Source organism: Neoarius graeffei, chromosome 19 (genome assembly GCF_027579695.1).
Source record: "Neoarius graeffei isolate fNeoGra1 chromosome 19, fNeoGra1.pri, whole genome shotgun sequence".
Lineage (NCBI taxonomy): Eukaryota > Metazoa > Chordata > Actinopteri > Siluriformes > Ariidae > Neoarius > Neoarius graeffei.
In genome coordinates this window covers 1,501,771-1,516,770 of record NC_083587.1, presented here as the reverse complement: position 1 = coordinate 1,516,770, position 15,000 = coordinate 1,501,771, and the positions used below count along the sequence as shown (strand labels likewise).

The 15,000-nt window shown below is 44.3% G+C and overlaps 1 protein-coding gene and 1 non-coding gene across 2 annotated transcripts in view; both read right to left on the bottom strand.

Moving 5' to 3' along the window:
• LOC132867784 (histone H3-like) overlaps positions 1–15,000 on the bottom strand; it is a 1,068,851-nt gene that overhangs the window by 221,362 nt on the left and 832,489 nt on the right. The window lies entirely within an intron of this gene.
• Positions 5,034–5,105, bottom strand: trnae-uuc (transfer RNA glutamic acid (anticodon UUC)). Its single transcript has one exon. It is a non-coding gene; the product is annotated as a tRNA-Glu (tRNA).

Genomic DNA, 15,000 nt, shown 5'->3' with positions numbered 1-15,000 from the left:
TCAGAATACATCCTTTCCCCATACAGCGAACATGTCCAAGCCATTTCAGGCAGCATTCACTGATCATTGCAAATAAGGTCCTGGAACTGGACCTCTCGAGAACATCAGTTTTTGTTACCTTGTCCTGCCATTTAATTCCTAGGATCCTGCGAAGACACCGCATGTGAAAGGCATTGAGCTTTGCCTCTTGTTTAGCATATGTCATCCATGTTTCACTGCCATAGAGGAGAGTACTTAGCACACAGGCCTGGTACACCTTTAGCTTGGTGTTTATTGTCAGGTTTTTGTTTCCCCAAACTCTTTTGTTGAGTTTGCTCATAACGGAGGCTGCTTTGCCAATTCTTGTGTTTATTTCAACATCCAGAGACAAGTTGTTGTGACAGTGGATCCCAGGTATGTGAATCGATCAGTCACAGCAAGCAAAGAGCCATTGATCGATATTACCAGAGGGCTTGGAGCATCTTGGGCCATCATCTCAGTCTTCTTTATGCTGATTGTTAAGGCAAACTCTTTACAGGCATTTGAGAACCTGTCCATCAGGCGTTGGAGTCCCTCAGGTGTATGACTCACAAGGGCTGCATCATCGGCAAATAGTAGCTCCTTAAGGAGCACGCGTGTTACCTTTGTTTTGGCGCGTAAGCGGACCAGGTTGTAAAGTTTGCCATCATGGCGGGTGTGGATGTAGACCCCATCGTTGGAGGACTGGAAGGCATATATCAAGAGCAGTGAGAAAAAGATCCTGAACAGCGTTGGGGCAAGTACACAGCCCTGTTTAACTCCACTGAGAATCGGGAAAGGCTTGGAGGTACTACCCTCAAAGCTGGCAGTGCTTTTCATGTTGCTGTGGAAGGACTTGATTATGCTGAGCCACTTTGGTGGGCAATCTATCTTCTCAAGTAGCCTGAACTGTCCACTATGACTTACGAGATCAAAAGCCTTTGTGAGGTCGACAAAAGCAAGCTAGAGGGGTTTCCGCTGCTTCCGACACTTTTCCTGTAACTGTCTCACTGAGAATACCATGTCGATTATGGAGCGCCCTGCTCTGAACCCACACTCTGCTTCTGGGTACACACGGTCAGCTAGTACCTGGAGTCTGACAAGAACCACATGAGCGAAGACCTTCCCAACTATGTTGAGAAGCGAAATCCCATGATAGTTGTTGCAATCGGTTCTATCCCCTTTGTTTTTATACAAAGTCACAATATTGGCATCCCGCATGCTCTGTGGCACGTCACCTTCATTCCAGCATAAGCAAAGAAGTTCATAAAGGTGTGGGAGAAGCGCTGGTTTTCCTTCCTTAACTACCTTTGGTGGGATGCATCGTTCCCTGGTACTTTTCCACTAGAGAGGGCATCAATTGCCTTCTCTAACTCCGCCATAGTAGGCTCTGTATCTAGTTCTTCGAGGACTGTCATTGATGGAATGCTGTTTATGGCCTCCTCGGCTACTGTATTCTCCATGTAGTACAGCTCCGAGTAATGTTCAACCCACCAATCCATCTGTCCCTGTCGGTCAGTGATGGTGTCACCAGTTTTTGCTTTGAAGGGGGCTGTTTTCTTTATGGTCAGACCAGTGGCCTGCTTAATGCCGTCGTACATGGCCCTAACATTGCCAGTCAAGGATGCATGTTCTATGGAGGAGCAACACTGTAGCCAATAGCCATTTGCGCATTTCCTTGCTAGTTTTTGACTACGAGCCTTAGCGTTCTTTAGCAAGAGTAAGTTCTGCAAAGTGGGGTCCCTCTTCCATTTAACTAATGCTTATTTTTTGGCCCGGGTTGCTGGCTCCATAACCATAAGGTTGGCTTCATACCAGTCAACATTTCTCTTTTCCTTCCTCCCAAATGCAGCAATAGCAGACTTGTATAAGGCAGCGCTGAAGTGCTGCCACCATGTTTCTGCTGACACAACATCCCTGGCCTGTCTCAGGCCGTTGATAAGGGAATGGAATTTGTTTTTGCTGTCAATATCTTTAGTACGAGCAATGTTTATCCTTGGGAGACTCCTAGGCCTCGCATGATGCAGCAGTTTTCTTCCTTGTAGCGCTATTTTGCTGATAACAAGAGAATGATTGGAGTCACAGTCAGCGCTGTGATAGCTCTGTGTGCTGTGCACCATTTGGAGGGTTTTCCTTCTGGTAATGACGAGGTCAAGCTGGTGCCATCGATGTGATCTGGGGTGCATCCAGGAGACTTTGTGCTTTTGCTTGTTTGGGAAATAAGTATTTGTTATACATAAGTTCCTGGCGCAACATAGTTCCAAAAGTCTCTGTCCATTTTCATTTATTTTTCCCACTCCAAAGTGGCCAATGCATGCCAGCCAGACATCGTGCTCAGTGCCAACTCTGGCGTTGAAATCACCAAGCAGGTAGATGTCCTCTGTTGGAGACATTTGACTAATAAGCTTATCGAGCTCATTGTAGAACTTGTCCTTTGTCTCAGTAGGGGACTTAAGCATGGGTGCATAGACAGACACAAGGTTTACTGGACCGTTTGTGGAGTTTAGCCAAAGGCACAGTAGCCGTTCAGTACCACCAGAAGGTGCTTCTATCATGGTTAGGAGAGATGTTCTTACTGCGAACCCAACTCCGTGTTCACGTCTGTCATCCTGGTGTTTCCCCTTCCAGAAGAAGGTGTATTACATAAGGTTTCTGGCTGCGTCTTTACTGATGTCTGCTTGATCGAAGACACAAAGCATCTCCTCAGTAAACAGCTGGAAATCAGAGCACTCGGGTCCCTGTCTCTGCCAGATAGCAGTGGCCCAGGCCCACCCCTTACCAGCTAACAAGGTTATCACAAAGGCAATCTTGTGGCGATCCGTAGTGTAGGTGGTAGGCTGAAGCTCAAAGGTGAGTTGGCACTGGGTAAGGAACTCCCGACACTCACTGTGCTTGCCGTCATACCTCTGTGGTGCAGGAAGGCTGGGTTCGCGAGGTGAAGGAGGCAGTGTGGCCGGAGGCACTGGATGGCGGAGCAGGAGCAGAATCAGGCGGAGGAGATGGGGGTAGAGAAGTCAGCTGTGCCAGGATTTTTCCAATCTGCTGAAGCAGTACCTTGTGGCGAGTAAGGGTCTCACATTGGCTTGCAAGAGTACATCCATGAGTGTCCATGGTAGCTCTGAAGCGTGTTAAAGCAACCATAATTCCCTGAAGGTTAGCCGGGTAGACAGTTGAAGAAGCCTCTGCTGAGTCGGTCATGACGGAATCTTTCTGTTAGGGTTTTGCTAGGATTCAAACCTGGTTCACTGGTGTGATAATCCAGCAAACCCCCACAAGGCCACCAGGGGGATGACTCAAATGTAGAGGCGTGAAGCGGAAGTAGAAAAGTATCAAAAAGTTTATTTACAATATATACAGTCCAAAAAGTAATAATCCAAAATGCTCAGAAGATGAAGGGAAAAATAAAAAATATCCAAAAGTTCAAAGTCAAAACAAAAGCCAAAAAACCAGAAAAGAAAAGGCAAAAATACCAACGCTCAGAAGATCCAAGAAAACAGTAAATACTAAGTCCAAAAAGTCCAAAAAGAAAAGCAAAGTGCAAAATCAAAAAGACAAAGACAAGGAACACGGTACAGAGGTAACTGGAGCTAAACATAACAGCACAAAGACTCCGTGACAAGAGGACTGAACTCAGGGGTATAAATACGCAAACTAATTAAGGACAGGGCAGGGCAGGAAACAGGCAATAAGACAAACACAAAACACAGAACACAGTGGCGACCTCTATAGGCCAAAACAAACATGACCAAACAAAGGAAATAACAGTAGCCACTAGAGGCCAAAACAGTACCAGTCCTAACATACTCAAATCCTAATGTTGAGGAGTGAAGTACAATGGATGGAGTTAAAAAGAGAGAGAGAGAATGCATGCACAAAATAACTAAATACAGATCGTAAATAAAGTAAATCAAACAACACATGGTCTAAGACCGACTTTCATGTGAATCAAAATGTGTACATTTAAATCATAAATGAATTCAAATAAAGAACACTATTAACTAACTGCAAGTAAAAACTAACACGTTTTGCCCAGATGCTAGCCTCACTTGGGTGATCGCTCTTGTTAGCGATTGAAGTGTGCCATCTCCGAAGATAGTGTGGAATGCATATCCAGGATGAAGACGGTTTTGTTCCTTACAGCTCGTCAGCTGAAGATCCTCGGTGTCCCATTGGCTGTCTGATAATTTAGAAGGAATCTTGTTTATAATTCATCGACATTGAAAAAGGGAAAAGGAATCCGGTCACCTTTTCTCTTTGAAACACTGTGTGGGCTGCAGTAACTAACCAGTTCAATTATTATTACAACTCTGTGAAGGTCAAATACATTGAACTTTGGCTAAAGTCCGGTATCAATAGCCGGTTCTTCGTTCTCTGTCCTTCTGTAGCGCCAATGCACAGCTTCTCTTTCACGTGTGGAATCCACCGCCAGAGAGGAAATCCACTGCCAGAGAGACAGAATTTTGGTACCGCCACTGGTTTAAAGCAGTCGTGACGTCACTGTATTTGGTATCTGGTATCGTCTCTGTCCAATACCGTTACAGGGATTCAGAAGAATGGGCAGAGATAGAACATGGCGTCGAGTACAGAGATTGGTGTGTTCAAACTGTACTGTGAAAGGGTTACTATGGTTATGGGCATGGTAGCCACCCCTACATCAGATGTTGGAAGAACAGCTGGATGCACTGGCACCCATTTGGCCTGGTGTAGTGAAAACCCGGACCCTTAACCTCTCCCTCTGTACAGGTTTGAGCCCATGGTGTTAAAAAATAGCTGTAACGCTGAACACCGGCTGCTGTGGTCAGATTCAGAGTACAGCCTTTGTTGGAGTTAAGAAAAAGCTGGGCCCAGGATCTTAGATGGGGTAAGAGAGAGCTAAGCTGAGTAAGCCAAGAGTGAATCCTGGAATCTTCTGCACTGTCATGAGACTTCTTGTCCCATCATGACACCAAAAGGACTCATGAAAGCAAGAGCCTATAGAATGAAGATTTCACTCAAGGTCATGTGACTTGCAACTCAAGTGACACAACAAAGACACATTCCCATACTGGGAGTCAAACCCAGGCCACCTGGGTGAAAACCAGGAATCCTGACCACGAGACCATATGGGACAGCCTTGATGTGTAAAGGCCACCTTTGAAGTGCTTAGACCATTGGTGAGAACTCAGTCATTTTCCAGAAAAGTAGCTGTTATTTTTTATTTTATTTAGTCAGGCTGGAAAAGATTACAAAACCATCTCTAAATAGTTTGGAAACCATCAATCCACAGTCAGACATACTGTGTACCAGTGGAGGAAATTCAAGACCATTGTTACTCTCCCCAGGAGTGGTCAAACAACAAAGATCATTCCAAGAGCAAGGTGTGTAATAGTTGGCGAGTTCACGAAGGACCCCAGGGTAACTCCTAAGCAACTGAAGGCCTCTCTCACATTGGCTAATGTTCATGAGTCCACCATCAGGAGAACACTGAACAACAATGGTGTGCATAGCAGGGTTGCAAGGAGAAAGCCACTGATCTCCAAAAAGAACATTGCTGCTCATCTGCAGTTTGCTAAAGATCACATGGACAAGCCAGAAGGCTATTGGAAAAATGTTTTGTGGATGGATGAGACCAAAATAGAACTTTTTGGTTTAAATCAGAAGCGTTATGTTTGGAGAAAGGAAAACACTGCATTCCAGCCTAATGACCTTATCCCATCTGTGAAACATGGTGAAGGTAGTGTGGGTGCAATCAGTTAATTATTGAAATTAAGTGATCAATCTCGTTAAATCAGTCTCATTAAATTTTGAAGGTCAATAATTAAAATGAATCAATCCCATTGAATCGTTTAATTTGACTCGTTTGAATTGAATCATACCATAGAATCAGTCTCATTCAGTGAATCATTTAGTGAATCGTTCAATGAATCGTTTAGTGAATCATTTGGTGAATCATTCAATGAATCATTTAGGGAATCATTTAGTGAATCATACCATTAATCCTGGTGCTTAATAATAAATTACCAAACAGCTAAATTATGGTATATTTCCAAATTATTACGATCACTTACCATATTACATAACATACGCACCCTTTTTGAATTCTTTGAGAAGATTGGGGACTTCAGATATTGTTCACCAACAAGATGAATACACACAGCTTTGATAATAAATGAATTTATTATACAAAGATTAAAAAAAATGGATAATCAATATATACAAGCAGTGAGGTGTATATACATGTGTGGTGTGTGTGTATGGCCTAGCTTGTGGCTAGCTAAAACAGTGTGTGTGTGTGTGTGTGTAGGACTTGACCATGTGTTTAGCCTCGTGTAGCTAACTACACGTGGTGGAGGCCTAGATTAGCCTTGTGTTGCTAGTGTGTGTTTGCTAAAGGCCCTATGGCCTAGCTAAAGTGTGTTTGTTAGGCCTGGTGAGGCCTACTGAGCACGTGTTGCTAAAGACAAGGGTATTAGCCGTAGCTAACTAAAAGCTAACTTGTGGATTTCTAGCTGAGGTGTGGTTTATCAGGCCTGATGGCCTGCTGAGCACATGGTAGGCCTTGATTAGCTTTGTGTTGCTAAGCAGACAAAAGGGAAGCTGTAGCTAACCCACTAGCTCATAACCATACTGAATCCACTGAAATCTTAATGACATCAAGATGTATAATAATGAAATAATGTTAGTAAGAATAAAAAAGAGAGAAGCATGCGCAGCCTATCTATTAAACAATTGAGAGAACATAGAACAAAATAAATCAACACGCTGCGTGTCTAACAGTGTAATGAATAAACCTGGGTTTAAATTCACACCATTTCAAATAAAAGCAAATTCCTAAGACTATCCTAATTATGCCCAAATGCCAAAATCTTACTTAATCCTGCCTTTAGCAAGATATGAAGAACTATTCGCCGGTGTAGTCTCGGGCCTCGCCGTGGGAGCACGTGAGCTGCTCGTGATGGAGGCGTAGAAACTTTCTGGTCCAGCGGAGCACTTGGGTGGTTCCCGTGGAAAGCAGAGGATTCTTGGTCCGAACCTCAGCGTTCGTGAGGAAAAGTCTCTGATCAGAATGAGATGCACAGCGCTTTTGAGTTAAAAAGGATTCAATCGCTTCTCAACTTTTAACTGCCTGGGCTGCAGTCGTGACGTCACTTCCAATGCAAGTAAACCGGTTGTAACTCAGGTTGAGTTTAAAGATCGCGCGACTCTAGAGTTTACCTTTGCCAAGGGTAAGAAGATCGCGCTGAGTGATGGATCTTGCAAGAAAGAAGACGTCTTTTTGGGGTGGAGAGCGCGCCTCTTTATACATCCAGATTCATCGGAAGCCAGACGTGAGAGACCAAGATGGAAGCGTTGTCCCATTGTTTTATGTTTCCTTGTATGATGACGTAGATGATCCCGCCCACGCGTGACGTAGGTCACACGGAAGTGGACTGGGAATTGTAGTTCTGACACAAGATGGCGGCATGATACCTACAGTCCCCCTTTTGGTCTCAGGGGTATGACGGAGTCGTAGCACTGAGAGCACCGTATCGTATCATCGCCGTGTCCATAGTCCTTGAGGTAGACTTGTCCTGTGCAGTTCATGGTGTCCTGCGAAGACTGTGTAAACTTGTGAGTTCCAGTAAGACAGTTGGAGACAGAGGCATTTTGGGCATAATATAATCACTATGGGCATTTTGGGCATATAATCACTAACTAACTAGATCAAAATCACATAAAAAAAATTAAACATTGAACATGAAACATGTAGTGTTCAATTTCCTATGCATAAAAAAAAAGAAAAAGAGAAGAAATGAAGGAAGGAAAGAAGTATTAGTGTTTGGGTTGGCAAACCTAATCTTCTGGGAAGGTGATAGCAGTGGGTGGTCTGTCTAGAAAGCGTGCGCTACTGCGGCTAGCTGTCAGGGACACAGACCATCTTATCTAGCTAGGTGTGTAGTGTTATGTATGGGTTGCCTGGGCAGACCCAGTGGATGTCTTTAGTGGGGGTGCATATCTCTAAGTCTTGTGGATTCACAAAAATGAGGATAGCACTGCCAAGACTATATGCCAGGTGTATTTGCGATGAATACACACTAGTAATAATAGCGGATTTTAGTATTTTATCTACCATGTTATACTGAAGGGTTACTTCATTGGGTTGGTGAAGTCTGACCGGGAATGTTAGTGTACGCTTATGGTTGAGTGATGCGTACAAGCTAGGTGGACATGATGGGCCTAGCTGTCGTCCACCCCCTTTTGGAGTGAGGACTGTTCAAAAGTTTTGATTCGATTATCGTGGAAATCGATATGAAAGCGTTTGATTAGGCCTAGATGTCCTAATGTGATACGCGACGGGGAACGGTTTTCCCACGATCAAAAGGTCTCGACCAGGGTGGTAGGAACTTCTCTGAGATTCGGGCGTAGTAGGCTTTGTGTCCTTCTACTCTCGAATCGAGATTCTTTTGGGCACCTGTAAAGGTTGACTGTAGGTGGCGTTGTAGGTCGGCGACATGTTGACGTGCGGTGTATGCAATCGCGACGCTCATGGCCTCTGGTTTGTATAGGAGATGCGGGGGAAGAACCGACTCTCGCCCAGTCATCATCCCAATGGGTGTGACTTCAGTGGCGCAATGAGGGGTGGACCAAATGGCCCTTAGCACCAAGGGAAGTTTCACGTCCCAAATTTTACCATGGTTTGTGATATACTTTCACAGCATGCTCACAATGGTTTGAATGGCTCGTTCAGCCTGACCAGAGAATTGAGGGTGGTACGCGATATGGAATTTCGCCTCGACGCCTAACATGTTCCACAGCGCAGCCATTACACCAGCAGTGAAATGGGTGTCTGTGTCTGAGTCGATGGATAGAGGGAGATTTTTGCCACTAGGGGGAGTCGCGATGTCAGGTGTTTCGACACCGGACTCGGTGTGCAAAGACATGAACTGAAGTTGATCAGAAATTTGATCTCGCGTGGCGCTCGGTTGATCGGTGTTCTCACTGATCTCGTCGCAACGGGTTTGTGCATATTTTGTGGGATCCAACGACTGTGGGGTTTTGTTTTGTGTGAAGTTGACTAAGTTTATGTTGCAGGGCTTGGTTGGGATTGGGTCGCCTTGTGAGAGCCGTGTGTCTGAAAAATGGTGGTGAAGACTTTAGCGCACGTGAGAGGTGCGTTTTGTGTGTTTGCCTTCGCCACCAGGGGGGGCCCTACATCCTGACCCTCGCCTGCTGTTTCAGAGGGATCTCCTTCCCCCTTTTACGAGATATACCCGTGGTTCCTGGCCTAGTCATGCCAGTGACTGGTCTTTTGTCATTTTTCTTGGGCTCTTGTGTTTTATCTGTTGAGGGGTCTGACGTCTCCTGTAACAGTTCTTTAATCTCAGCCAACTGGGCTTTTAAAGAGTCCAGCTCTGAGTGGAACTCACCAGGTTGGTCTGAGTCACTGTGTTGGTCGTCTCTACCCTTGCGTTTAGAGCTACGGTCGGAACGCTTCTGCCGTTTCTGGTCAGAGCGGGGATGACGGTTTTGCTGCCAACCGTTTTGTTCCCTATGACCCTTTTCATGTGATGGGCGATTGCCATCGTCACCGTGGACTCGCCCTCGGTCCCTCCTGGCCTTACCTTGTCGATTTTTCCACTCACCCTTGTGATGGCTCGGCAAGGATCGGGCTGGACCGGAATTTTTCCAGGTGGGTCCCCCTTTCGGTGCTTCACCTCCTAAGGTTAGCGGGGGCTTGTCCTCACCCTGGAGGCTAAGGACTCTGGGGTCATCATCGTTTCCGTTTGCGGTTTTGACGATGGTCTCCCAGGTCATTTGGGCTAGTCGCCTAATTTCCCTCATCGAATAGTGACCTTGTCGACACGTCAGTGTGACATGGGTCCGCACGCTTGGGTGGAGGTTATGTAAGAAGAGAGATATGAAACCTCTATCTTCTTCCAACCCTGGTGCGCTACTACCTTGGAAATAGGCAGTACGTAGCCGTCTGTAATATTCACGAGGCGCCTCAGACCGTTTATGTTTGACTTGTAATGCACACAATATCGCGGAGGTTTCGTCCGTGTATGGCGCATATTCTTCCCTCATGTAATTGCGAAGTTTCGAATAACTATCGCGAATGTTTGGGGGTAGTGTCTCTAAAAAGGCACGAACGCTACTACTGGAGGTCTTCCAGATTAGTCTAAGTTTTTCACATGTTGTGGCGTTCGGCAGGTCCATCAGGCATCGATCAATTTCTCGTAAATAGTTATTTACATTAGTTCTTTGATTGTCGGGATCGAATTGTTCGACATCTTTGGCAAGTAGGTCAATTTGCCGTAAGCGAAGGGTTTGGTGCACGTCCTTGTGCGACCTTCTTGGCTCTTCTGAGCACTCACGATCTAAGCTACTCTGATGTTGTTCCCGTTTCGCACTAGATTCATAGTCTGATTCATCTGAAGATGGATCAGGGAGACTGAAGCGCACTGACCTAGGTGTGCTACGGGCCTGGGCTCGGGATGAGCGCAGGGCGGCTCCATCCTGGCTAGACGACGACGGAGTCGTGTAGCGAGTTGATGGAGTTTGGCGGGATGTCTGGTTCTCGACCAGATCCTTTACGGTGTCCGGTTCGGACGCCTCTTCCCGCTCTGAGCTTTGGCGCATTGTTGGGGGTCTTTCACGCCCCTCGCGCTGCTCTTGGGGGGTCTGCTCCTGGGCAGCCCTCTTAGCAACCATTTCGGCTTTCTCTAGCCGTTTGGTGCAATCATCAAGGGAGGTCTTCAAGAGCTCACACTCCCTATGTAAATCATTATTATCGGCTGTCAGCTTGGCGTTGCTGGTGGTCAGCCTTTCAACCTCTCCGCGAAGGCGTCTGATTTCTGAATCAGCATCTTGGAAGTATGATAGGAATAGCTTACCTAGTGCCGCTTGGACACTAAAAGTTCTTTTTGGATCTCTCATATATTTGTTTGAGTTATCTAAGTTGTTTTGGCATTCACACTCACTCGTGTACTTAATGTTTGCCTTTTCAGAGGCAGAGTAGTGAATGAGGTCTGCGATGACCTCAAGGAGAGACACGTCTTGAGCGTTGTCTTCCATTTTTGAGACATGAGGGGATGCCATTTTACTTAGGCTGGATACTAGATAATTAATCAAGTTAATTATTAATTTAATCATTATTAATTAACTATGTAATTAATTAATAAGGTTTATTTGGAAATGCTCTCTTATCCTAAGTTGAATAGGTTATGAGTATTGGTGATATGGTTATCACACGACTGTTAACCATTTTAACACACCTGGGGATATACCTTAGCAGTTGCTGAATTAAACTGATAGTTTATTTGTTGTTGAACAATATTCCAGAAGTCAACAAACCAATCTCCTCACACGGGGCACCAATTTAACTGTGGGTGCAATCAGTTAATTATTGAAATTAAGTGATCAATCTCGTTAAATCAGTCTCATTAAATTTTGAAGGTCAATAATTAAAATGAATCAATCCCATTGAATCGTTTAATTTGACTCGTTTGAATTGAATCATACCATAGAATCAGTCTCATTCAGTGAATCATTTAGTGAATCGTTCAATGAATCGTTTAGTGAATCATTTGGTGAATCATTCAATGAATCATTTAGGGAATCATTTAGTGAATCATACCATTAATCCTGGTGCTTAATAATAAATTACCAAACAGCTAAATTATGGTATATTTCCAAATTATTACGATCACTTACCATATTACATAACATACGCACCCTTTTTGAATTCTTTGAGAAGATTGGGGACTTCAGATATTGTTCACCAACAAGATGAATACACACAGCTTTGATAATAAATGAATTTATTATACAAAGATTAAAAAAAAATGGATAATCAATATATACAAGCAGTGAGGTGTATATACATGTGTGGTGTGTGTGTATGGCCTAGCTTGTGGCTAGCTAAAACAGTGTGTGTGTGTAGGACTTGACCATGTGTTTAGCCTCGTGTAGCTAACTACACGTGGTGGAGGCCTAGATTAGCCTTGTGTTGCTAGTGTGTGTTTGCTAAAGGCCCTATGGCCTAGCTAAAGTGTGTTTGTTAGGCCTGGTGAGGCCTACTGAGCACGTGTTGCTAAAGACAAGGGTATTAGCCGTAGCTAACTAAAAGCTAACTTGTGGATTTCTAGCTGAGGTGTGGTTTATCAGGCCTGATGGCCTGCTGAGCACATGGTAGGCCTTGATTAGCTTTGTGTTGCTAAGCAGACAAAAGGGAAGCTGTAGCTAACCCACTAGCTCATAACCATACTGAATCCACTGAAATCTTAATGACATCAAGATGTATAATAATGAAATAATGTTAGTAAGAATAAAAAAGAGAGAAGCATGCGCAGCCTATCTATTAAACAATTGAGAGAACATAGAACAAAATAAATCAACACGCTGCGTGTCTAACAGTGTAATGAATAAACCTGGGTTTAAATTCACACCATTTCAAATAAAAGCAAATTCCTAAGACTATCCTAATTATGCCCAAATGCCAAAATCTTACTTAATCCTGCCTTTAGCAAGATATGAAGAACTATTCGCCGGTGTAGTCTCGGGCCTCGCCGTGGGAGCACGTGAGCTGCTCGTGATGGAGGCGTAGAAACTTTCTGGTCCAGCGGAGCACTTGGGTGGTTCCCGTGGAAAGCAGACGATTCTTGGTCCGAACCTCAGCATTCGTGAGGAAAAGTCTCTGATCAGAATGAGATGCACAGCGCTTTTGAGTTAAAAAGGATTCAATCGCTTCTCAACTTTTAACTGCCTGGGCTGCAGTCGTGACGTCACTTCCAATGCAAGTAAACCGGTTGTAACTCAGGTTGAGTTTAAAGATCGCGCGACTCTAGAGTTTACCTTTGCCAAGGGTAAGAAGATCGCGCTGAGTGATGGATCTTGCAAGAAAGAAGACGTCTTTTTGGGGTGGAGAGTGCGCCTCTTTATACATCCAGATTCATCGGAAGCCAGACGTGAGAGACCAAGATGGAAGCGTTGTCCCATTGTTTTATGTTTCCTTGTATGATGACGTAGATGATCCCGCCCACGCGTGACGTAGGTCACACGGAAGTGGACTGGGAATTGTAGTTCTGACACAAGATGGCGGCATGATACCTACAGTAGTATCATGGTTTGGGCCTGTTTTGCTGCATCTGGGACAGCACAGCTTGCCATCATTAAGGGAATAATTAATTCTGAATTATGCCAGCGATTTCTAAAGGAAAATGTCAGGACATCTGTCCATGGACTGAATCTCAAGAGAAGGTGGGTCATGCAGCACGACAATGAACCTAAGCAGACAAGTCGTTCTACCAAAGAATGGTTAAAGAATAAAGTTAATGTTTTGGAATGGCCAAGTCAAAGTCCTGACCTTAATCCAATGGAAATGTTGTGGAAGGACCTGAAGCGAGCAGTGCATATGAGGAAACCCACCAACTTCCCAGAGTTGAAGCTGTTCTGTATGGAGGAACAGGCTAAAATTCCTCCAAGCCGGTGTGCAGGACTGATCAACAGTTACCGGAAATGTTTAGATGCAGTTATTCCTGCACAAGGGAGTCACACCAGATACTGAAAGCAAAGGTTGACATACTTTTGCCACTGACAGATATCTAATATTGGATCATTTTCCTCAATAAATAAATGACCAAGTATAATATTTTTGTCTCATTTGTTTAACTTGGTTCTCTTTATCTACTTTTAGGACTTGTGTGAAAATCTGATGATGTTTTAGGTCATATTTATGCAGAAATATAGAAAATTCTAAAGGGTTCACAAAGTTCCAAGCACCACTGTAAGAGTGATGCAGAACTGAGTGGAGATGTTATCTGTCAGAAAATTTTCCCTCTCTCAAAGGGTTGCTGGTCACAGCCCATGGTCAGAAGCTTCGAGCTTTGTGAGTGTGAACAAGTCTTGTACAAAGTGCTGTATGGGGTAAGAGAGAACCAAGCAGCAATGCAAGAAGCATCTGATCCGAGGTCACACGCACCAACCATCGTGCCCCAAGCCGACATAAGGTTTAAAGCAGTGATCCTTTCTCATTTTGCTATCCCTCACAAGCCATGCTAACAGTTGCAATCCATGGACAAACTCAGAGATGAAGAGTGACTCAGTGGAACTGAAAATTCAATGATATAACCCAGATTCCGACCAGGGTTATGGAGATGCCAGAACAGAATGTAATCGCTTCTCTGATTATGGCTCACCAGACTCTGAGTTATCTGTGCTCCCCTACCAGAAAATCAGCTGCTGGTTGAAGCATTTTGTGGTCAGCCAAGCATCAAACAGAGAATCTTCTAATTTGTAGTCAGCCCTGTTATCCATTGCACCACTGACCCAAGCAGAGCCATGATAAGTGAGATCCAAACTATGTACGAATTTCCATTTAGTCACTGTTCAATAGTGAGATGGAAAAAACAATGCTGTGACCCAGCTTCAAACCAGGGTTGATGCAGTCATACCACAGAGTACTAACTACTATACCATCACAGAACGCCACCTCCTAAGGGCAGAGTGTCTGATCGTGTTGCCACAAACTCAGTGGCTAGACATGGATTGGGCCATCCCAGCCCACTTTTGGCCTGGTGTTATGAGAACAGTCAGCTTTTTAGTTCAGTTCAGTTCAGTTCAATTTCATTGCTCATTTTATGTTAACACATGGCCAACTTGCAATGAAATGCAGTGGACCAGATAAGAACCAGAAACAAGTCTCTCAGCACTGGAGCCTGACAGGAGTTTAACAGAATATCAGTTAAAAAAAAAGATTCAAAGTCCTAAAGATAAAAAAACAACGGAAGTTAAATTCAAGTGAAAATAGAAATAACTGAGATGTATGCATGCATTGTCTCAGGGGGGTAGTGTGGGGAGGGGGTGGAGCACAAGCACCTGTATTGCACATCAGAAAAATTGACATGTGCGGCTACCAGTAATTGTACTTTGTTGAAGACCAATGAAGTACTGACCATGTAAACAGAGTTTTGATATGTGTGGGTAAATGTGGAAACAGTAAATATGTAAATGCTTTGGTGATATGTAAACGGAGTCTTGTGATAT